The sequence below is a fragment of the Arvicanthis niloticus genome, chromosome 16 (genome assembly GCF_011762505.2).
Source record: "Arvicanthis niloticus isolate mArvNil1 chromosome 16, mArvNil1.pat.X, whole genome shotgun sequence".
Lineage (NCBI taxonomy): Eukaryota > Metazoa > Chordata > Mammalia > Rodentia > Muridae > Arvicanthis > Arvicanthis niloticus.
Window position 1 is genome coordinate 5833905 of NC_047673.1, and position 21234 is coordinate 5855138.

A 21234-nucleotide genomic window follows, 5' to 3' on the forward strand; every position below is an offset into this window, starting at 1 on the left:
TGTGCACACCTATATATGTATATAACACGTATGACATTTGGCAGAGAATAATGGAGCCTACCCTACTGTATGCTGCTTTGTGTAGTTTGGTGTTAGGAAATGGTCCTGATGTGTTTGAAGATTAACACCATAATTCTCCATGATGTTTCAGCATCACACAATTGGAAACCCCTGTTCAGACATGAGTGACTGCTCACAGCTTCAGATGTCAGCAGATGAGCTACAGAGTCCCCACTGCTCTTCCACCTTCAGAGGCACTCAAAGGAGGAAGAGGAGGGGAGGGGGAAAAGGGGAGGGGAAGAAGGCGGAGAGAGAAGGAGGGGGAAGAGGTAGAGGAGGACGGGGTGGGGGAGAAGTTCCAGAGGAGGGAGAGAAGACGGGGAAGGAGGGGGAGGAGGGGCAGGAGGAGGGAGACTCAGTTTAGAGTCCTCCTCCCATTAAACCCTAAGGTCACAGGGGCTGAGCTTGTTTTAAATCAAACTTTGAAAACAATGGTGACTATATTTCTTTAGGATAAGCATGCTCAGGGCCCAAGTGAGAGCATGAAAATTCATTGGTATGTGTGAGATTGAGTCACGTGTGAGATTTGTCAGAAAACTGCTTTTGTTTGGAAGTAAAGCAGTAGTATTTTTAAAATTAAACACTTTAAGGTGATTTTATTTATCTGTATCCCCGATTTTAAAAAGAAAGAAAGGAAAACCCTCCCTTGTGACTCTGTTCATTGGGTAGCAGGTGAGGTATAGTCATGGCTCAAGTTTTTAAAAGAATTAAGCATACTTGTCCACAAACATTTTTCTTACTGCCAGGATTCAGTCGCTTTAATGCTACTCAAACGCTCATAAATTACTTAAAAGTGTGTGTTCTGCACTTTTCCCCAGAAATCTCGGTGGACGGCCATGTAAATGGTGTGCAGCACTGATGAATTACACCTTTCTTCCTGATGCAAGGCTGATTTTCCTATTATTAAATGGTCATGTGCCAAGACACTCTCTGGCCTGATGGTCAATTAAATTTCAAAGGACTTCAAAGGCTAGACTTAGCTAGTTTCCTTTCTTTTCGATGCCTTAATAGCAACGGCTTCGAATTCCTTGGGGGAAAAAAAATTAAAATGCAGTTCATTTGAAGTCAGCGCTGGGTAATTATAAAATATTGTTTTGCAATGTCTTTTAAGAAGTGAACTTCATTTTAAGGAGCAGATGTGACAGTCACTGGAGGGGTGGCACAATGGGAGGTAACCATGGCTTTGCTAACATGTCAAGAAAGCAATGACTTCGTGTGCCGTGGAAGATATTTTAATTCAGCTCCATTGTTTCGAAGGCAGATTTGCATATCTCAGAGGGGAAAGCTCCACCCGTGAGTCCCGAGGCTCAGGCATAAATCTCACAGTTCATGTGACCGACCACTGTAAACAAATGGCTTGTGGGGAGACAATCTGGGAAGTCACTCAGGATGGGATGGGAGCTGGGATTTTCCACTGCCCGGCACCATCACTCTCTACACTGCCCTTTAGTCTCCTGATGGGAAAAGTACCCAGACTTCCTATTATGATCCAAACAAACCTATGGAGAAGGATCTGTGGTGGCTGCTGTCCACACTGCAGTGAAGGCCTGGAGCATTAGCTGCCAGATCTGTGTTAATTAGAGGGACAGTTCGAAATTGAAAAGTACCCGGAAACACATGGTTTGCAAGTTGAAATCAGGAGATTTCTCCTCCAAGGTAATTTTTTTAAAAAAAAATCTATCTTCAAAGGTGTGTTAGGCTCTTGTAGATCCAGAGACAGATGTGAAGAGGCACAAGCCTTAGAAGCCTGAGAGACCTGGAGTTTGGCCCATACCATAGCTCCTCTAATCAGCAGTGCTGAGGGAGTCAGCGAAATTAAGATCAACATTCCTGGGCTTCATTTTATTTTCGTTTGCTGTCATTATAGATGAAGAGACTGCTGCAAAGGTCACCTGGAGAGATCTCTAACACACTTTACTTGGTTTCTCTTCATGGTTCCTCTTCATGGTTCCTTGTGCTGCAAGACAACACGGAAGCTGGGAGCATCGCACGGCTCAGCTTCTGTGTGGCACTCTCTCCAGGGCTGCTGTCATCAGGATGCTCTCCCGAGGGCCATTCTTGTGGTAAGTCTGTTGACTGAGACCAGCTAGAACGGGCTAGCTTGACAAGTCTTTTCCTGGCTGCTGCCCACAGGATCCTCTTGCTTCCGTCTGTCCTGCGTGGGCTGTGTGTAGCATTTACCTTGTGTGTCCATGAAAGGAGGGACCTCTTCTGTGGTCCACATAGATGGATAGTATTGTCCTAATGGACAGTAAAGGGGGTCATAGGGACACTGGGCATCTTCACTCTGGGAAGATTCCCACCAATGTCCAGGAGGGAGGGGCCTGTGAGAAAGGAGGGGCAGAAGCTGAGGTGCTAATTGTTAGGAGCCCTGAAGGGTTAAAGTTCATGTGCTAATCTGAGAAAAGGGAGGCAGATTTTAGTTTTATCACTAATATGTGGTCCAATACACCTATCAACTGCTTTTTGTCCTCGTTTTGAGAGAGGGTCTTTCTATGGAGCTCCTGCTGACCTTAACCATGCTCCTGTCTCAGTCATTCTAGTGCTGGGAATTACAGGAGCGTGCCATTGCATTTGGGCTTCACCCAGCACCACTAAATAAAGTGTGCATGCGCGCACGCACACACACACACACACACACACACACACACACACGCACGCACGCACACGCACACGCACACGCACACACACACACACACGAGTTATCATGATGAGTAAAGGGGAAGTCCCTGTTGCCTGGAAAGTTTTCAGCTGCAACACCGGACATTCAACTTCCTAAACAATCCCCTATATGTTAATTGGTCATTTCCTGTTGACCTGATGATGTCATATTCTGGAATGATCCCCTAGTTCTCCAGGCAAGTGTTGCTCTAATTAGAGCAACCTCCTGTTATGTATGTTGCTTGATTGACAAGGAGTGAAGGCCTAAACAGGGTCAGCTCATGAAATGTGCCTGTGCACACTGGATATGTTATGCATCATGCAAAAAAGCTCAAAGCTGGTCTTTTTGTATCTACCTATCTATCATCTATCTACCTCTATCTATCTATCTATCTATCTATCTATCTATCTATCTGTATTTATTGTATGTGGAGACTAGAGGGCAACTTGCAGAAGTCAGTTCTCTCTGTACACTATGTGGGTTTGAACATCAAACTCTTCAGGCTTGGTGGCAAGTACCTTTACCCACTGAGCCATATCAACGGCCCTAGATTTTCTAGAATTTTAAAGATATTCCCATCAGAGACTCCAGAATCTCAACAGTCATGATCTCTCCATAAGTCTTTCTTGATTTCTAACGGGAACAGGAATTCAGCCAGTGGTGGGTAACCAACTCTGAACTCCAATCCTAGACTTCACTACCTCTGTACCCCTGGGGTAGAAGAGACACGATCTCTCTCACACAGTTTACCCACTGATAATGCCAGGCTGTCTGGGCTCAGATCAGTTGAGATAGAAAGGGAACCATTTAAATGAATGGCCACGAAGTTAGTGTCCAAGATGTTCTAGCAGGAGGAGGAAGAGCCACTATGGGGTGAGTTAGGGGAGCCCTGACATTATTCTGTAAAATTACCAGATCAGAAGTCGTCATCCCATTCTTTGAAGGAAGCCTCTCATGCCAGGACAGAGCATGACTCAGTCAGGCCTCTGTGCTCTGACTGACTCTCCTGCCTATTCAACGCAGGTCTGTATGACTCTGAACCTCCTTCTGTGGCTTTGTTTCCCTATTTGTCCGTGTCACAGAAACTACCCTGGTGTCCACCTTAGGAATATTTTTACCTGGATTGTTTGGGATTTAATCTAAACCTGTACTGTCCCCTTGTCAACATAGGATGCATACACTCCTGTGTATGAAGCCTATCACGTTTACTCCAGGTGCCGCCAGAACCAGGCTTTTAAATAGAATCCTGGGTCTATGTCATGTTAAAAAGTTACATCCCTGATGTACCAATGCTAAGAACTTGGCATGGCGCCTAGATCAGGTGACAATATTTCACATGAAAACTCTGTAATATTTTGGATTCTAAAGAGCGCCTTCCACAAGGCACTAAATCAGCAGGGAAATATTAGCCGCCAGGAAGTCAGAGAGGGAAGTCACAGAGGCGATGGGCCACAGGGCCAAGTTATTTTCATTGCATAAGCCTTGATTACAGCAAAATCTCTTGCTGGAAGTTAGTTACTGAGCAACCAGCAGAGACAAACCCTCTGCCTTCGTTGGCTCTTAGGGAAGAAGTAGAGAACACCCAAGTGAGCGCTAAGGGCTCCATTTGCCCCTCCAGGTCTGGTTTAATGGCGGTTTAGCCAATATTTGAAACATTTCTTCGAACTTACTTATCTGTGTCCATTAGCTTTGCAAGACTTCAGACCTATGACCCCATTTTTGTTTTAGAAATTATTTGTTCACTCATTCATTTTCATTCATTTATATGTGTGTATGTGTGTGCATACATGAAAGGGTGCAGGCACACACACACACACACACACACACACACACACACACACACTCATGGGCCATCATAGTTAGTGTTCATGTGGAAGCAGGAGGACATCTTTTGGGAAGTTCTTCTCTTCTTGTCCTGTGGACTTTAGGATTGAGCTTCAGTCATTGGGCTTGTGGGAAAATGTCTTTGTCCGATGAACCATCTCACCAGCCCTTAACCAAATTCTTCCTACCCAAAATTCTTTCAAATTCAGTGACAAATATATGCTATGCTATCCATGCTGGGTCTTACCGTCTGGGACACTTTGAGGCTAGCAAAAGGGTTTGTTTGTTTGTTTGTTTGTTGTTGTTGTTGTTGTATTCCTCCTTTTCTCCTCCAAATCATAGAGAGCAGTTTTGACATTATGGAGCACTGAAATTTATAAATGAGGTGACTTGGTTGCCTGCCGTCTACTGGAGACTAACCATTTAGCCCAGAAAGACAATGAACTTGAGGGAGGAGGAGTTGAGACTGTGATCGGGTGAAGGGTGACCATGAGATCCACCGTGTCCTCTTCCCTACAGTGGGAGCCAGCTGCCTCCTTTATTTATTTATTTTCCCCTATGGACTCTCTGCAGATAAGCATGAGGCTGCCTTAGCTGCATCTGGGCCTTCCTAGCTCAAGGCCTCAGCCTGTCTGTCAGTCAAGCTCATTCCCGTGTGGTGGCATCAGGAGTGTGGCTGAAGAGAAGTCATTGCTGTGTGGGTTTCCCGAAAGGATCTAGGAATGGTGGAGCAAGAGTGAAAAACCACAGCTCACCCCATGGGATGAGAGAGAGCTTGGCAAGAGCTGGGAGTAACCAGCCAAAAGGGAGAGGATTGTCCCCAGCAGTTCCAGAGGAAAGGACAGAGCTTCCCGTAGTCCTCTGGTGGTACTAGCCTTGCTGAGAAGACTTATTACTGTCATCTGTCTCTCTAGCTTCAGCTCCACGGGGACAGGGAGTGCATACGCTGTCTTTTTGCCAGTGTGAAAGCACCAAGCCCGTGTGTTCTAAACCCAAGCATGTCACGCACAGCATCTAAGACAGCAGCAGCTGCTCCCATGGGAGTGTAGTTATGATTCCGTCTTTGTAGCACACCTGTGTCCACAGACTGCTGAACCAGGGAGACACAAGTCCGCCTGACGCAGCTTTGTATTCCAAAACTATTCCCAGGAAGCTCCTGACCGAAGGCAAGCCTTCAGTGGCCCACTGCTCTGAAGTCCTCTCGGCCAGCCGGCTTGGTCAATGGCCTTCCCCAAGACTTCTCCCCTTGGACCCTTCCGGGGTACTTGTATTTTGTACATGCAAGGTTGATACATTTATTTAAAAAGCATACTTCAGAATCAAGGAGAGTATAGCAGAGGTTCATTTGTCATCTCCAAGTCTTATCTCAAAGGTCCTGAGATTTAGAAATTCAACAAAATGAGAGATTAACTTCTGTATCTTCTCAGAGCGTGTGAGCTGTGTGCCAGTGGGGGCGAGAGTGGACTCAGCTATGCAAAGATCAGCATGTGGTTGATTCACTCAGAGTTTTCTTCCAGTATCCTGAGCTACGCCCCAATTCCCTCTGTCCCTTTGAAAACATTGGCTGCAAGGGACGAGTCCCAGTTACAGATTTTTCTGGAATCTTTCATCACCCAAACATCACCTATCTTTACTCTGCTTCTAGAACTGTGTGCAGTAAGTTCCAGGAGGCAAGTGGCTCTCTGTAGTGGTTAAGTTGGGATGGAGAGATGACTCTGTGGGTAGGGAACTGTCTGTTCAAGTGTGAGGACCTGAGTTCAGATCCCCAGGTGTCCTCAGGACAGCTAGACATGGTAAAGTGCATCTGTTATCTTAGAGGTCCTAGGGTAAGATGGATGGCAGAGATGGGAGAGGCCACAGAAAACCGCAGGTCAGTTAATATGGTCAGCAAGAGACCCTGTTTCAAACAAGGTTGCAGGTGAGAACTAACATCCCTCTTGTGCATGCCGTAGCACATGTCCTCCCATTCTCTCCCTCTCTCTCTCCTTCCCTCCCTCCCTCCCTCCCTCCTTTTCTCTCTCTGTCTCTGTCTCTCTCTGTCTCTGTCTCTCTCTGTCTCTGTCTCTCTCTGTCTCTCTCTCTCTCTGCCTCTCTCGCCCCTTCCCTCCCCCTCCTCTCCCTTACCCTCCCTATCTCTCTTGCATGCACACACACCACACATTATACACACAAAGATTTTGTTTTGTGTTGCTGCTGGCGAGATGGTGCCGTGGTTAAGAGCCCTTGCTGTTCTTCTAGAGGAACAGAGTTTGGTTCTCAGCATCCACATAGGGTGGCTCACAACGACCCATAACTCCAGCTCTAGGGGATCTTGTGTCTGTGGAGGAGCCTGTGTGGGTTCTCCTCTCCTCACCTTTAAGGGAAGGGCATCTTCCCTTAAAGAGTCGACATGTCTTCTGGCACTAGCACCCACAAATGCCAAGCTGCTTGTGTATGATCTGAGCCACCCCGGTGCAGCTCCCTCCTCCACAGTCACCGTGCTGGGGCTGTCTCCTGCCCCGAGGAAGAACAGGGGTTCTTCCTCCGTGTATCAAGGGCTCCCATGCTCTCGAGAGTCAAGGACAGGGAAGAACTTCATGAGGGTGGCTTCCGACTGCCTTTGAATGCTTCCTCCCAGAAACAAAGGAATATCTCTTCCCCTAGGAAAAGTCTACAGGCCAGAGAAACAAAGAAACTCCCTCATTCCTAATTCTGCCCAGTTAATTCCCTTTGGGGTCACAATGTATTGGAAATTCTAAAATTGGTGAAAATGACACGTAGATGGCTTTCTTTCTTGCTATTAGACATTTTCAACCATAGCTGTCCTTAGTAGCTAGGACATTCTGTATCCGTGTGTGTGTGTGTGTGTGTGTGTGTGTGTGTGTGTGTGTGTGTGTGTGTGCTGTGTGTGTATATGTGTGCTGTGTGTGTATGTGCATGTATATGTATGTATATGTGTCTATGTGTGCATATATGAGTGTTATGTGTGTATGAGTGTATATGTATGTGAGTGTGTATGTGTATATATGTGTGTGTTATGTACATATGTGTGTGCATATATGAGTGTTATGTGTATATATGTTTTATGTGTGTGTATGTGAGTGTATATGTGTGTATATATATGTACGTGTGTGTTATGTGTGTATGTGTGTGTATGTGTGTATGTATGCACATGTATGTGTTTGTGTATATGTGTGTGTTTGTATGTGCTTTATGTGTGTGTGTATCTGTGTCTATATGTGTGTTATGTGTGTGTTTATATGTTTTATATGTGTGGGAGAAGGCATGTGTGTGTGTATATGTGTGAGCATTTGTATGTGTATGTGTGTGGGGGGTGTTTATCTGTGTGTTATGTGTGTATGTGTGTGCACGCATGACAGCACATACACAAATATGAATACATTTTATTGGAATCATGAGATCACAGTAGAAACCAATGCACTGACTGGATTAACTCTAGAGTAGAGACAATTATTTAATCCATCAGCCTTTAGTAGGACATAAACACTTGAGGCATGTAGTAGTAGGCAAAAGTCCCTATTACTATTAAGTTTCAAATAAGCATACTCATACCTTCAAGGGTATAATAGACTGATATGTAAGTGAATCAGTAAAAGTCAGTTTCTTTTGATACTCAATGAAAAACAATACCCGTAACTCAAAGGTGCAGGAAGCACTTTAAAAATATACATATTTATGAGGGAGTCATGTAAGAGAATACAGGAAAGCTGGAGAAGAATGATAGCCCAAAAGGGAAGTCGCCATTTTAAGTGTCAGCTATTTCCTGTGAGGCAATAACAAAGACTGGGGTTTGGGGGTGCTCCCAGTGTCCCCATTCCTCAGAATAAGCTCTGAGCGTATGCTCCTCTCAAACACCTCTGTCATTGTCTTGGGAATTTTGAGACAGGGCTTCACAGAGCCCAGGGAGACTTCCAACTCATTATCTGCCCAAAGAAGACCTTGTCCTGCTTGTCCTGCTGCTGTGCCCCCAGTTCTGGGATAACAGGTGCACCTCCATATCCATGTCCAAATGCCTCCAAAGAGGGCTAAGTAAACAAACTGAGGGTGCGGATGGCTCCAGCTCTGTCCTTGAGATTAGAGGGTTCAGGAAAAGGCAAGTGCCAACCACACCATGTGTGTCCTTCTGAAGTACAGCATGGAGTCATGGGGGGGGGTACTTGCAGAAGCATGGGCTAATCTGGGACAGTGAACAGAGGCCTCAGCTGGGCAAGAGGAGGATGCTCTCTGTCCAGCGCAAGTGGCCATACATGTGCGTGTCTGGCCTCCTCCCAGATGCAGCAGGCAGTTAAATTAACTCCTCATTCCTGAGGCTTAGCTGTCCCCTGCCCAGCTACTTACTATGGCTAGTGTTGATCTTCTCCACACGTGGAAAACTCACAGAGATAACAGAGCAATGGAGCTCCAGCCGACTCACCTGCTACTTGCAGATCTGCCCTGGACCTCTCTCTTAAGTGTGCAGGTCTCCAACATTTGTCTGATTTTTTTTTTCACCTCTCCCTTTACTACCAACAGAGTTCCTACTGACTTTGGGCAGTAACATTGATGTTCCAGCCACCCAACAGTGTAACTTGAGAAATGCTCCTGAGAAATACACACACACACACACACACACACACACACACACACACAGAGAGAGAGAGAGAGAGAGAGAGAGAGAGAGAGAGAATGTCCAGGAAGAGAGAAGCCCATGGAGCCAATCTGGAGTGGCTCTAACTCCCATGTTCCCATGGGCTGTAGGCCACCTTTCTGAATGTCAGTGGAACCAGAGCAACTGAAATATTCTAATAAATATTCTGTAGACTCAAATTTCACAGTAGTGACAGTGAGCGTCACATATTGAGCTGGGGGAAAAGGGCTCAGCATTTAAGCAGTTGACTCCACTGTAGCTCCCAGGACCTAAGTTGGGTGGACCACAACCACCTATAACTCTAGTTCCAGGGGAATCCAACTCTGTCCATAGGCACTTGGACTCACGTCTGTGCGACTGCACATGCGCTCGTGCGTGTGCACACGCTGCTGCCACCACGAGAAAATGTTCCTTCTTCATGGTCATAAGACTAATCTAAGTATTTGGAATCATAATATTTATGTTGTAGCACTGAGCCATGGTTTTGTGATGCTTGCAGCAGCCATGTGGGTCAGCCCTCAGCAGCCCATGCCTTGAAGGAGTTGTCACTCATAACTGTCCACAGGCGGCTGTGCCTGAGGCATCTGCTCTGTCATGGATACTACTGCATTGATCTCCCATTAGGAAAATAAGAGAAACTGCCACCGGCAAATGAGCCCCAGAGGTAAGGATAGAAACCCAATGTGTGTGACTGGGGGTTAGGCGGCACCACACTGCCCTTCAGTGCCTGGGAACCCAGGCTTGGAACCCTTCGCTCCTCAAATCTGACACTGGCCACAGAGCAAGCAGTCACTTCTCCAAAGCCACTGTTTTGTGGGTAACGTCATGGACCACAGAAGTCCCTGCATATGCATTCAAAGGAGGGTGACTGAACTTTCTCCCTGAGACCCAAAGATAGTTTGTGTTGCTTCTGCGAGACAATTTTGCCACATGGCTGTCTTCTCACCTAAGAGAACAAGGAACTTCTGGAGTGCCATGGTGACCTTGAAGGTGACAATGACACCATTCATTCCTGGAATATCGTGACAGCTACCATGTGACAGAGTGAAAGCGGTACACTGGGTCCCCCCTCCCCCACCTTCCCTGCCCCAGATGGCAGGGTGCTTACAGAAGGATCAGACAATACAGTGCAGGTAAACTCTCTCATCCACCTAAGACAGAAGATGCTTTCTTTTGCCTAATGTCCATCCAGGCAAGGAAATGACAGTGGCAGGAGCTGGAATACACTGGTCACATCGAATCCCTAACCAAGAACAGAGGACAGGGATGTTACAGGCGTGTGTGCAGCTCTCTTTCCCTATAAAGTGCAGATCCTGACACAGATATAATGGGTCTTCCCATGTCTGCTGATGTAATCAATGTTTATGTAATTCCAGGTTATATAGATCTGTCAAGTTGACACATCACACATACAGCAAATAAACATTTGTGGCATGTACCCCTTGTCCTCAACCTGACAGAGTCAGGTGGATTGCACTCAGAAACATTGAGAAATGCCAGGATGGTTTGAATAGATTGTGATCGTGGTACAGTGGGGTATCTTGGATGCTGACTGACTTTGGCAGCTGAGAGACTTACAGATGGGAAGGGAGTTTCCATGAAAGATGTGTTGGCTACTTCGGGGGAAGCACTGAGAAAATCTTTGGATATGGAGACTCTAGTCCTGTGTGTGTGAAGAAAAATAGACCCTGGATGGGAGTGGAGAAGGACATGTGTGAACAAGTGTAGAGCAAGGTCAACTCACTTCTGCATGTGACAGAGGGCACAGCACACATTCATGAAGACTCAGGGCAGGAGGTCAAATGTGGGTGAATTCTTCAGTCCGTGGAGGCTGTGTATTAGTCAGGGTTCTCTAGAGTCACAGAACTTATGGGTAGTCTCTATATAATAAGAGAATTTGTCATGATGACTTCCAGTCTGTAGTTCAACTCCCCAACAATGGTCCGCTGTGAATGGAAGTCCAAGGATCCAGTAGTTGCTCAGTCCCAAAAGGCTGGTAGATCCCAACAGATTTGCTGGCAAGTAAATGCAAGCAGGAGAAGAAGAGCAAGTCTCCCTTCTCCCAATGTCCTTATGTATGTCTCTAGCAGAAGGTGTGTCCCAGATTAAAGGTGTGTACCACCACGCCTGGATCTGAGACTTGCTTTGTCCCAGATGACCTTGAACTCAGAGATCTCCTTGCCCTACTTTCCTTGGATTCATAGCCACTATGCCTCAAGATCTCCCTGCCAAGATCCAGGTCAGAAGCTTGTATCTCCAAGCTTCAAGATCTTGATTACAAGTGAGCCTTCTAATTCTGGATTGTAGCTCATTCTAGATAGCATCAAGTTGACAACCAGGAACAGCCACCACAGGCTGCAAGCCTAGAAAATGTTGAAGAAACCAATGGCATCGAGAGAGAAGCAGAGCTGGAGAAAATGATCCATTTGTGAGGTACTTGCTTAAAGTATCAGAATACCTCTCAGCCTGATAACTGGAGAACAGAAGGATGGTTCACATTCTCTCCGAGGAGGTGAGGCTTGAAACCACAGGCGACTGTCTTGTCCCTTGGCTGAGACAGAAGTTTGAAAACATTCTTTCTGGGTGAGTCTGAGACAGTGATACTCAGTGCTTCTGGGAATTTAAGATTCACACACACACACACACACAGAGAGAGAGAGAGAGAGACAGAGACAGAGACAGAGACAGAGACAGAGACAGAGACTTAAGCTCACATGTGTCCAGTGATCTTATAGATTATTATATGTGGACCTGCCAGACTATATTTAAGTTAAGGAACAGGACAGTTGAAGGATGTTGTACATTGACAATGAATATAGACAGGTTGGTATGGATGGTGAGCACACAGAAGACTTCCTGGAAAACCAAAGAAAGGCTTGGAGAGAAGGGACTGTAAGTGAGGGCTCCGAGAGTCGGGGCAGGCGTCAGGGAGGCAGCAGGATGGGAGATCCAAGAGGACCCCAGGCATCAGGTGTCATCTGCTGTGAGCTGACCCAGGGAGCAGCAGGGACCTGTGTGGACAGCAGGGAGGCAGAAGGAATGGGTCTATGAAGAAGACAGGCGAGCAGGACAGACTGCCAACTGGACAGAGAGGACACAGGCAGCAAACAAACCAGTGAAAAGGAACAGTGGGGAATGCAAATGCCCAAAGGCCTGGGGATCACAAACTCCCCTTACTCCAAGGGATGGGACTAGGTGATCCTTGGATGGTGTGGGATGACTGGTGACAGGCAACTGGCCTCAGTAGGGCCGAGAGGAGGCGTCCACTAGTAAAACTCATAGTAAGGTTTGAGATGGACAAGAGAGTTCCTGAAGAATTGTTTTGAAGCAGAGAAGAGAACCAGGGACCACCTGTGCAGAGCCAGTTACAGGGAATACCAGTAAATGAGCAAACCTTAATGTAAGAACTGCACAGGGCTGAGCCCCCAGCAGACCCCTACCCCCAGTGGTGTCCTGCCTAGGGAAGGGAGGTGTTTACCCATCAGACCTAGACTTATCTTTCACCAGAATTTTAAAATTACACAAATTGACTCCTTGAAAGTGATGACCTCTTCCCTCTAGATATTTAAGTATTTAAACACACACACACACACACACACACACACACACACACATATGGATAAGAGGGAATTCTAGAAACTTCTGGGGTGTATAAAGCGAATAGTGTTCAGAGTGGGGCATTTTGGAAAGTACCAAAAGATACACAAAAGGCAAGAGGACTTTCCAGATAACTCGTCATCACCTCGCCTTTGAATGTGGAAACACGAGTTAATACATATCCAAGAGACCACACAGTCCTCCCAGGAGCATGGCATCCCCTGTGTTGACCTCAGGGTTTATCAGCACAAGGCCTTGCCTTTCTCTTTCTAATAGAAGACTCTTATCTCAGTGATCCAGCTGGTCTTGGGGATATGTGGTCACTTGGTTGGGACTGAGAGAGGGCTGGTCACTGCTTCTAAAAGTGCTCTAAACTGTCCCTCGTGGGGCTTCCTGTGCCCGTTCTGTCTGGTGACCAGTGAGGCTGTGGCCCCCCTCATGTCCTGCAGACTTTCTAGGGTCTCCTTTATTGTCCTTTTATTACTTTAATTGTCTGGACCAATTTCTCTCACATATTCTTTGGGGAGAACCTAATGAGAACAAAGCTTTCTCAGTTTCTGAACATAGAATAGCATTTCAATTCCATATTTTAACTACTGTGTGCTGAAATAAAGAATATTTTTTTGCAGGCTCACTTTTCCCTCTGGCATAACAAATATCATTTCACATTGCTGTTAGAATTTCTGAAGGCAATCTGAATTTCTTTTCTTCAAAAATAAAATAACTAATTTCATTGCTCAGATACCCAAAGGGCTCCCCCACCTTCTTTTACTGCAGTGAGGTCTTTGGATTAGATCCTGGACCTGATGGTACCACAGATTTGAACACAGAGTTCTGTTGTTTCAGCTTTACATGTTAAAAACACCAATGCTCTCAACGTTTTCATGTTAAAAATACCAATGGTTTTTAAAAATACTTCCTCTTTACTTCACTATTTACATGCTGTGAAATTCTATCTAATCTATGAATTAGTTTTTTGATGCGAGGGTCACACATGCATGTGCGGCTGTAGGTCCACAGTAGGCGTCTTCAGTAGCTCTCCAGTTGGTTTTATTTTTTTATTTTATTTTTTTTTATTAGATCTTTCATTTACACTTCAGATACCATCCCGTTTCCCCATTCCCCCCCTTAGAAAACCCCTATCCCATGCCCCCTTTTCCTTTTTGCATTTATACATTTTTTTTAAGAAATGTTAATCATAGGCTTTATAAGTTTGGTATTGTTCAATCAGAGGTGTAACCCACTACCCAACCTAGATATATCAACTATCTTTGACTGGTGGAGATACATGAACATCTGCTTCCCTGTCTCCCCCCTCTATCTCTCTTTCATCACCTAGCTTCTCCTCTCCTTCTTCTTCTCCTCTTCTTACTCCTTTTCTTCCTCTCAGTACTCCTCCCACCTTAGCTCCTCCTACACATCACCCTTCCTGTTAAAAGGAAACTTTTCTCTCAAAATACAATTAGAGCATAATTATGCCAATTTGTACCAGTGAGGTACAAGATAGTCCTAATACCCAGTCCATCCTTTTGTTGACCTACCAGCACCTCTGTCATCTATCCTAACTAAAACACTTAGTTCTGAACCTGGCTTTTTCCTTGGCTTTAGGATGAATGTCAGCTGATGACCATACACTCAGATCTTTTCTCTCAAAGTAAATAGCTATAAGTTTTCAACCCCATCAGAAATCCAGAATGACTGAGTTGACTATAATTGTGGGAAGCACAAAGCATAGCTTCTAAAACTTAGCCAATTTATAGAGACCTCTGAACACCTGGACACTCGCTCTACTTCAAAACGTTGGAGCATCTGTTCTTCTGCCTTCTGGCCCAGGATCATCTGACAGACCTTAGTGCTGCAGAATTATTAAGGGCTGATTACTCTGTCTAGGCAGATATAATCAGTCGACTATTCTGCAAGTGTGTCCTTTTCTGGACAGTAATTTGTCTGTAGAAGGAAAGTGGCAATTCTTGCCTAGTGGCTGTCTCACCACAACTGGAGTAACTCCAAGGATGCTCAATTTCTTCTTAGAATTTAACATAGGAAGCTGTCCGGAGCAGACAGGTCTCTAATGAAAATGAACATTAATACTGAAATGTTTGTCATGCAGTTGGTTTTATTTTGAGACAGTTTCTCATTGAACTTGCGACTCACAGACATGGCTAGTCTATCTGGCCAGGGAGCTTCAGGTCCCTGGTGCTAGGGTCACTAGGTAATGCTTCTCTGCCTTGACTTTTCATGTGGGTGCTGGGGGTCTGCACTCAGGTCCTTGCACTTGCTTAGCAAGCATTTATGCCACCGAGGCATCTGCTGCCTCCCTCCTAAACATCACTCACATTTTCTCATCATTTGTCTTCCTTCTGGGATGACTCTGTGTTTCTTCTCATTTCTTGCTAACCCCCAGAATGCTTTGTCTCAGCTCCAGCTCTTCCCAGAAGATGCTGCCACCACCACTGTTAATTTCACTAATCCTTTGCTGCATTGCTTATGTCTTTAGATGCCATGGAGGTCATGTGGAGCTCCCAGGGCACTTTTCTTCCTGCCTTGTGTATTGGGGAGCGGTCTCCTCTCCAGCAGGAGCTGTTGCTTTTTCTTGGATTCCCTAGGGGAATCCCACACCCCTTTTTGCTTCTCCTGGGAAAGGGTCTCCACATTTGTGGGAGAGACGTAGGCTACGATGCTTTCCACTCTCCTGGCTCTACAGCTCCCGTTATCATTGCTTCCACAAAACCCTCAAGTGTGTGTTTGTCACCTCCACCCGCCATTGGGCTCTGCTGCTGGCAACTCCTCCTCTGTGTGGGATTCTGTCCTGGAAGGAGCCCTGCTGGTTGGTTGGAGAGTGGACCCTAATTTCCCCTTAGAAACAAGTTTTGAAATATATGTCATTGAACATGGTGGTACATGGCTTTAGTTCCAGCACTTGGGATGCAGAAGCAGGGAGATCTCTACAGTGAGTTCCAGGACAGCCAGAATTGTGTACTGAGACCCTCTCTACAAACAGAACAAACAAAACAAAAAGAAAAAAGAAAAAAAAGAGACACCTTCAGGATGAAAGGCTAAGAAGCACATTCTCGAGGTGACTGGCAGCTGCCAGGAAACCCAGCTGTCAGTGTAATACAAAATGCAATGTATCCAACTGTTTCAGAGTTGAATCAAAGAGCAATATGGGGAATATTCATGGTGGATATTCATTACATTATCTTGGCAAATTATACATGATGCAAAACATGGAACTAAATTAATTCTCTCTCTACTTCCCCTTTCCCCACCCCCATCTCCCTCTCCTTTTTCCCTCTTCCTCTTTCTTTCCTTGGAATCTGTAACTGGGCTCCACCCTAGTCCAGTGTCTGTTCAGTTTCTCTCACAGCAATGCTGGCTTGGAGCAGAGTGGTTTAAAGAACAACACGAGTGGCCTCTGCCACCCCCACTCCCTCATTTCCTACACTGTGATGGCAAATACCCCTTTCTAACACTGCTGCAGATCACTGGGTTCCTTCCCCCCCTACGACTGCAGGACAGTTATGTGAGTGTGCCCTGGCCACATCCTTCCTGGGTCTCACTGAACATCTTATGTTCGTTTCATAGGCACTAAGTTGGAACGAAAGAGAAATCCATAATGGAGATTTTGAGAAGGGCCACCTCTTCCTTCCCTGCTCATCTCATGGAGATGGCTGTGTGTCACAGCATAGTGGCCTTGGGAAGCCATGTTCCCTAAAAATTTCAGAACGTAGGTCAGCCTCTGTCCCTCCCTACCTGTGCATGCTCACACAGCCCCCTCATTGAGCTCCTCGTGGCTAGCCCATTGCTGCTTTGGTTTTCCTGTCCCCTCAGATGATTCCAGTGGGTGGCAAGTATTGAAAGGCACCAAGCTGGGCCACAGACTTAAAAGGTGATCCTAAGTAAATGGACAGGTATGGTGAGAAGCTGGTGGGTATCTCGGGTGTGCCCTTAGCTTGCAGGTGATGGGGAAACGTGGTGTTAATAGAAGACTGTAGTGCAACAGCCTGTGATGATGCTGTAATTAAGCTACAGTCAAGGTGAAGGAACGGGGCATCTGCCCCACAGCAGAGCCACACAGGCCAGAGAAGATCAGGATGAACAGGGCTGCCTGTCAAGCTGTTTCCAAAGGAGACTGCTGACAGTGAGGTAGGCCCAGGGAAGGAGTGTCCTGGAACCCAGGAGACTTGAGATGAGCTGCATGTAGCTAGTTCTGTCACTGGAGTGATGGGGCCTGGAGCTGGAGGGGACCTAACTGTCCACATACAGATTTCTGAGACACAATACTAGAAAATTAAATCAGCTAAGATGTTAAAGAAGCAGGACATCACACTATCACACTACAGCGGAACTGATACTTAAAATGCGAATTCAGCATTCAAATGGGACATGAAATGAGACACTCAGCATTAAAAAATGAGTTATTGTAGTGTGGCAGTTCACCTGGAACCCAACACTCAGAAGGCTAAGGTAGGAGGAAAAGCAAATTGTTCAATCACTATAATCCGTTACACTAATAATGGAATCTTAGTATGTATGAATAAATTATCTTATCAAATCCAATTAGAGGCATGAATTCTTTAAAACGTTAATAGCGGTATAAGGAAGGGCCTGAAATCTGACAGGGTTACTTTGTTGCAATGCGACTGAAATGACCTTTCCAGAGAGGACTCCCAGCCGCTCTCCGAGCTCACTCACGAGCCGCTGTCAGCACTGGTTAAATTGTTCTCTTGTAGCTCCACGATCACACTTTAAGGAAAGAAAATGTATGAAGGTTAAACAAAAAGAAGCAGATCTGTATTTAACCACTGGAAATATGATTTTCAAGTACAAACTCTAAAAGGGCCGAGTCTGTCTGCCGATGAGGACGAAGTTAGCATGCCAGGGCTGGTGCACCTCCGTAACACAGGCTCAGACTCAGTGATGATCACACGGGCTCCAGCACTGTGAGCAGCACAAGATACAGCAGCAGTAAAAAGACCATCAAGGCCCCCCCCCCACCCAGTGGTGGCGCACACCATTAATCCCAGCACTCTGGGAGGCAGAGACAGGTGGATCTCTGTGAGTTCAAGGCCAGTCTGGTCTACAGAGCAAATTCCAGGACAGCCTGGGTTACACAGAGAAGCCCTGTCTGGAACAACCAAAGAGACCACCAAGGAAGCAAGATGGAGCAGAAGCATGACAATGGGAAAAAGTTAAAGCATACATATATACCTACCTACATACACACACATACATGCACATAATACATACATGTACACGTGCATGCATATGTACATGCACATACATATATACATACATATGTATATACACACATACATGCATACGTCCATACATACACATATATACATACACACATACATATATACATGCACATACATACATATATATATATACATACACACATACATGCATATACACACATACATGCATAATATATACATAGAGTCTTTGTTCATAGATTAGGGACTGATTTACTAGTTCTGATTTCATCTATGGGTTCAACTCACTCTCAGCAATAAGACTTTAGGATTAGGAAAATTGCAAAGACTATTGATAAACTGAGCTGGTTTCTGATAGGAGCAAGCGCAAAGAGCATGCACTCGACTGTTTGGTGGTGAGTTCTAGTATTTTATCCAGCCTTGTACAGAGATGTGCGACGATTTGGGTGAATATCTCAAAGGCAAATAATGTTCGTGTTTGCAAGTGTGTTTACTTCAACCTTGCACCAAACACAGAGCACGGCCCACCCAGGCTGAAACCCTAACTATGTGTGAAGAATTTTCAATCCAAGCAAAGATTTCCTAAACAGCTGTGAAAAACATGTTACCCAGGAGTGGAAGCAAGAAGGTAAATTATCCTTCATTAGAGATAAGAACTTCGTTCTTCAAAGTCATCACTAAAGTAAAAATGCAGCTGGGTGGTGGTGGCGTGAGCCTTTGATCCCAGCATTTGGGAGGCACAGGATGGTGGATTCCTGGGTTCGAGGCCAGCCTAGTCGACAGAGTAAGTTCCAAACAGGCAGGGCTACACAGAAAAAACTAGCCTTGGAAAAAAAAAATATAAATAAATAAATTAATAAATTAATTAATTAATAGAAATAGGTGAAAGTGCAATGGGAAACCAGCTGAATATGCACTTTGCAAAAGAAGAAACCGGAATGACCCATAAATACATTTAAAATGTTTAATATCCTTATATATCAAGAGAATGCAAATCAAAGTAACAGCATGATGTCATCTCATCCCAATCAGAGAAAACAGACAGCAAATGCTGATGACGATGGGCTGGGGAAAGAAGCCTAGACTTTGTCAGTGGGCGTGAAAACTGAAGAAGCCACCATGAAGGCCCCTGAAGAAGCTAAACATAGAGCCACCACAGACCCTGTTCTACTGTTCCTGTAAGAGCCAGCCCACCACAGAGACGACCGACCATATACTGTGCTGTCTCTGCACCATCTACAGCAGTCAACATCTGAAACTGACCCAGGTGCCCAGCTGTTGTATAGAAGAAGTTGTGGTCAGTGCACACAAAGGCCTGTTAGTTACTGTAAGAAGAACAGAGACACGTCATTTCTGGGAAAGTGGGTATCGTTTATTAAGTAAAATCAGGCAGATTCAGAAAGTCAAAGGTTCCATGTTTTTTGTCATAAGTGGAAAATAACCCATGAGGGTCGAAAGGGGACTAGGCTGCCAGTGGGTGAAAGGAGGGACATAGTAGGGAGGAAATCAGATCAAAGTACCTCATTTACAATATGGAAATGTCACAATAAAAATATTTCATAGGGGCTGAAGAGATGCCTCAGTGGTTAAGAGCACTGACTACTCTTCCAGAGGTCCTGGGTTTAATTCCCAGCAATGTGACTCACAACCAGCTGTAATGGGATCAGATGCTCTCTAATGGTGTGTCTGAAGACAGCTAATGTACATTAGATAGGTAGATAGATAGAACATAGATAGATAGAACATAGATAGATAGATAGATAGATAGATAGACAGACAGACAGACAGAAATATTTTGTAGAATTAAGTACATGAAGTAGATAAGAATTTCACTATGCATCTGGGTGGGACACAGGTCTCCAGTGAGACACTTTTCAGGATGGGGAACTTCTACGTGCTGCACCCAAAGAAGGTCAGACAAGAAAAGCAATGACTTTAAAAGCCAAGGGCAGGAAGAACACATTGCTGAAAGGTCTACAGAACAGCCAGTATCACAGGAGGAGGGCAGCCAGGAAGCGGGGGATGCAGTTGTAAATGACAGGGAGGGAAGAGGAACTGACTGGCACAGAGAAGGGGAAAGAAGAAGAAAGGGGAAGGAGAGGGAGAAAATGAATGGCGGTCTGCATGCTGGTGACTCAGCATGCCCTGTGCAGTATCAGCCAACACTCAACTTGCATCTTCTTCAGTTAGACAACTCTGCCCCGGCTTCCTGTTCACCTGAACTGCAGTGGATGTGTGCCCAAGACAGAATTCAAACCCCACCAGTGCCACTGTAACAGCCCTGCATCCTTAATGGTGAATTAAGGGGACATGTTGTTATGTATTCCTGCAACAGAGTTTCACCTGCGCGCAAACACCCGATACTGTGGACCGATGGTAACACATGGATAGCAGAGGACCATGTGGCGGCTGGCATTTGTCTTTATCAAGTAGTCTATGCTACTGGAGCTCGTGGTGTGGTGGTGTATGCAGTGTGCGGGACACAGGAGGAAAGCTTTCCCGGGAACCCCAGTCACACACTGTTTGAGTGGAGGTGGGAGGCAGGTGTGTTCTCTTGGGAACCCTTCCACCTGTGCACTTACGTGCACTTCTTGAGTGTTGATTTTACATATTTTTAATAAAAAATTTAAAAGTACCTGTACACATAAAGTAGATAAGAAAAAGATTGTGGTTACCCAGTGGCTGCTGAACCTGCTGTCTGTCATCTGTCTGTCCTGGCTTCCTCACGTCTGCAAGTGTGTATCAGTGTGAGGCCTGGGTGCACAAATGACTCCAACAACAGGAATGTGCTCTCCAAACCAGAAGACAGAGTGGTGGTATCAAAGTAATCCCTCTGAGGCTGGAGGGAGCCTGTCCAGGCTCCTCTCTCAGCCTATGGTGAAGCACTGGTCACCCTGGGTTCCTTGGTTTCTGGTACCTCTCTTCCTGAGCACTGTCTCATCCCCACAGAATGCCCCTTCTGTGTGTATCTGTGCCCATAGTTTTGCTTTCAGGAGAATCTGACAAAGTGCCCGATAATCTTGCTTTAATGGTTTCTACAAAGCTCCCATCTCCAAATAAGGCCAGATTGTGATCGTCTGGGGTTATGACTTCAACATATGATTCTGACATACATAATTCATCACAGGGCACAGTTAACACACACACGCACATGGCTGTCAAGTGTTTGTGGTTCCTTTAATAAAAAATCTTGCCTTTTGATTAAAGTTTGCTCTTGGAAAACACAATTTCCCTCCAGTACCTGG

General features: G+C 45.5%; 1 long non-coding RNA gene across 1 annotated transcript; it reads left to right on the plus strand.

Annotated features, from left to right (window-relative positions):
- Positions 1 to 433: 433 nt before the first annotated feature.
- On the plus strand, positions 434 to 21133 carry LOC143434637 (uncharacterized). The gene is made up of 3 exons (XR_013104255.1): positions 434 to 1716; positions 1928 to 2123; positions 19022 to 21133. It is a non-coding gene; the product is annotated as an uncharacterized LOC143434637 (long non-coding RNA).
- Positions 21134 to 21234: the final 101 nt, after the last annotated feature.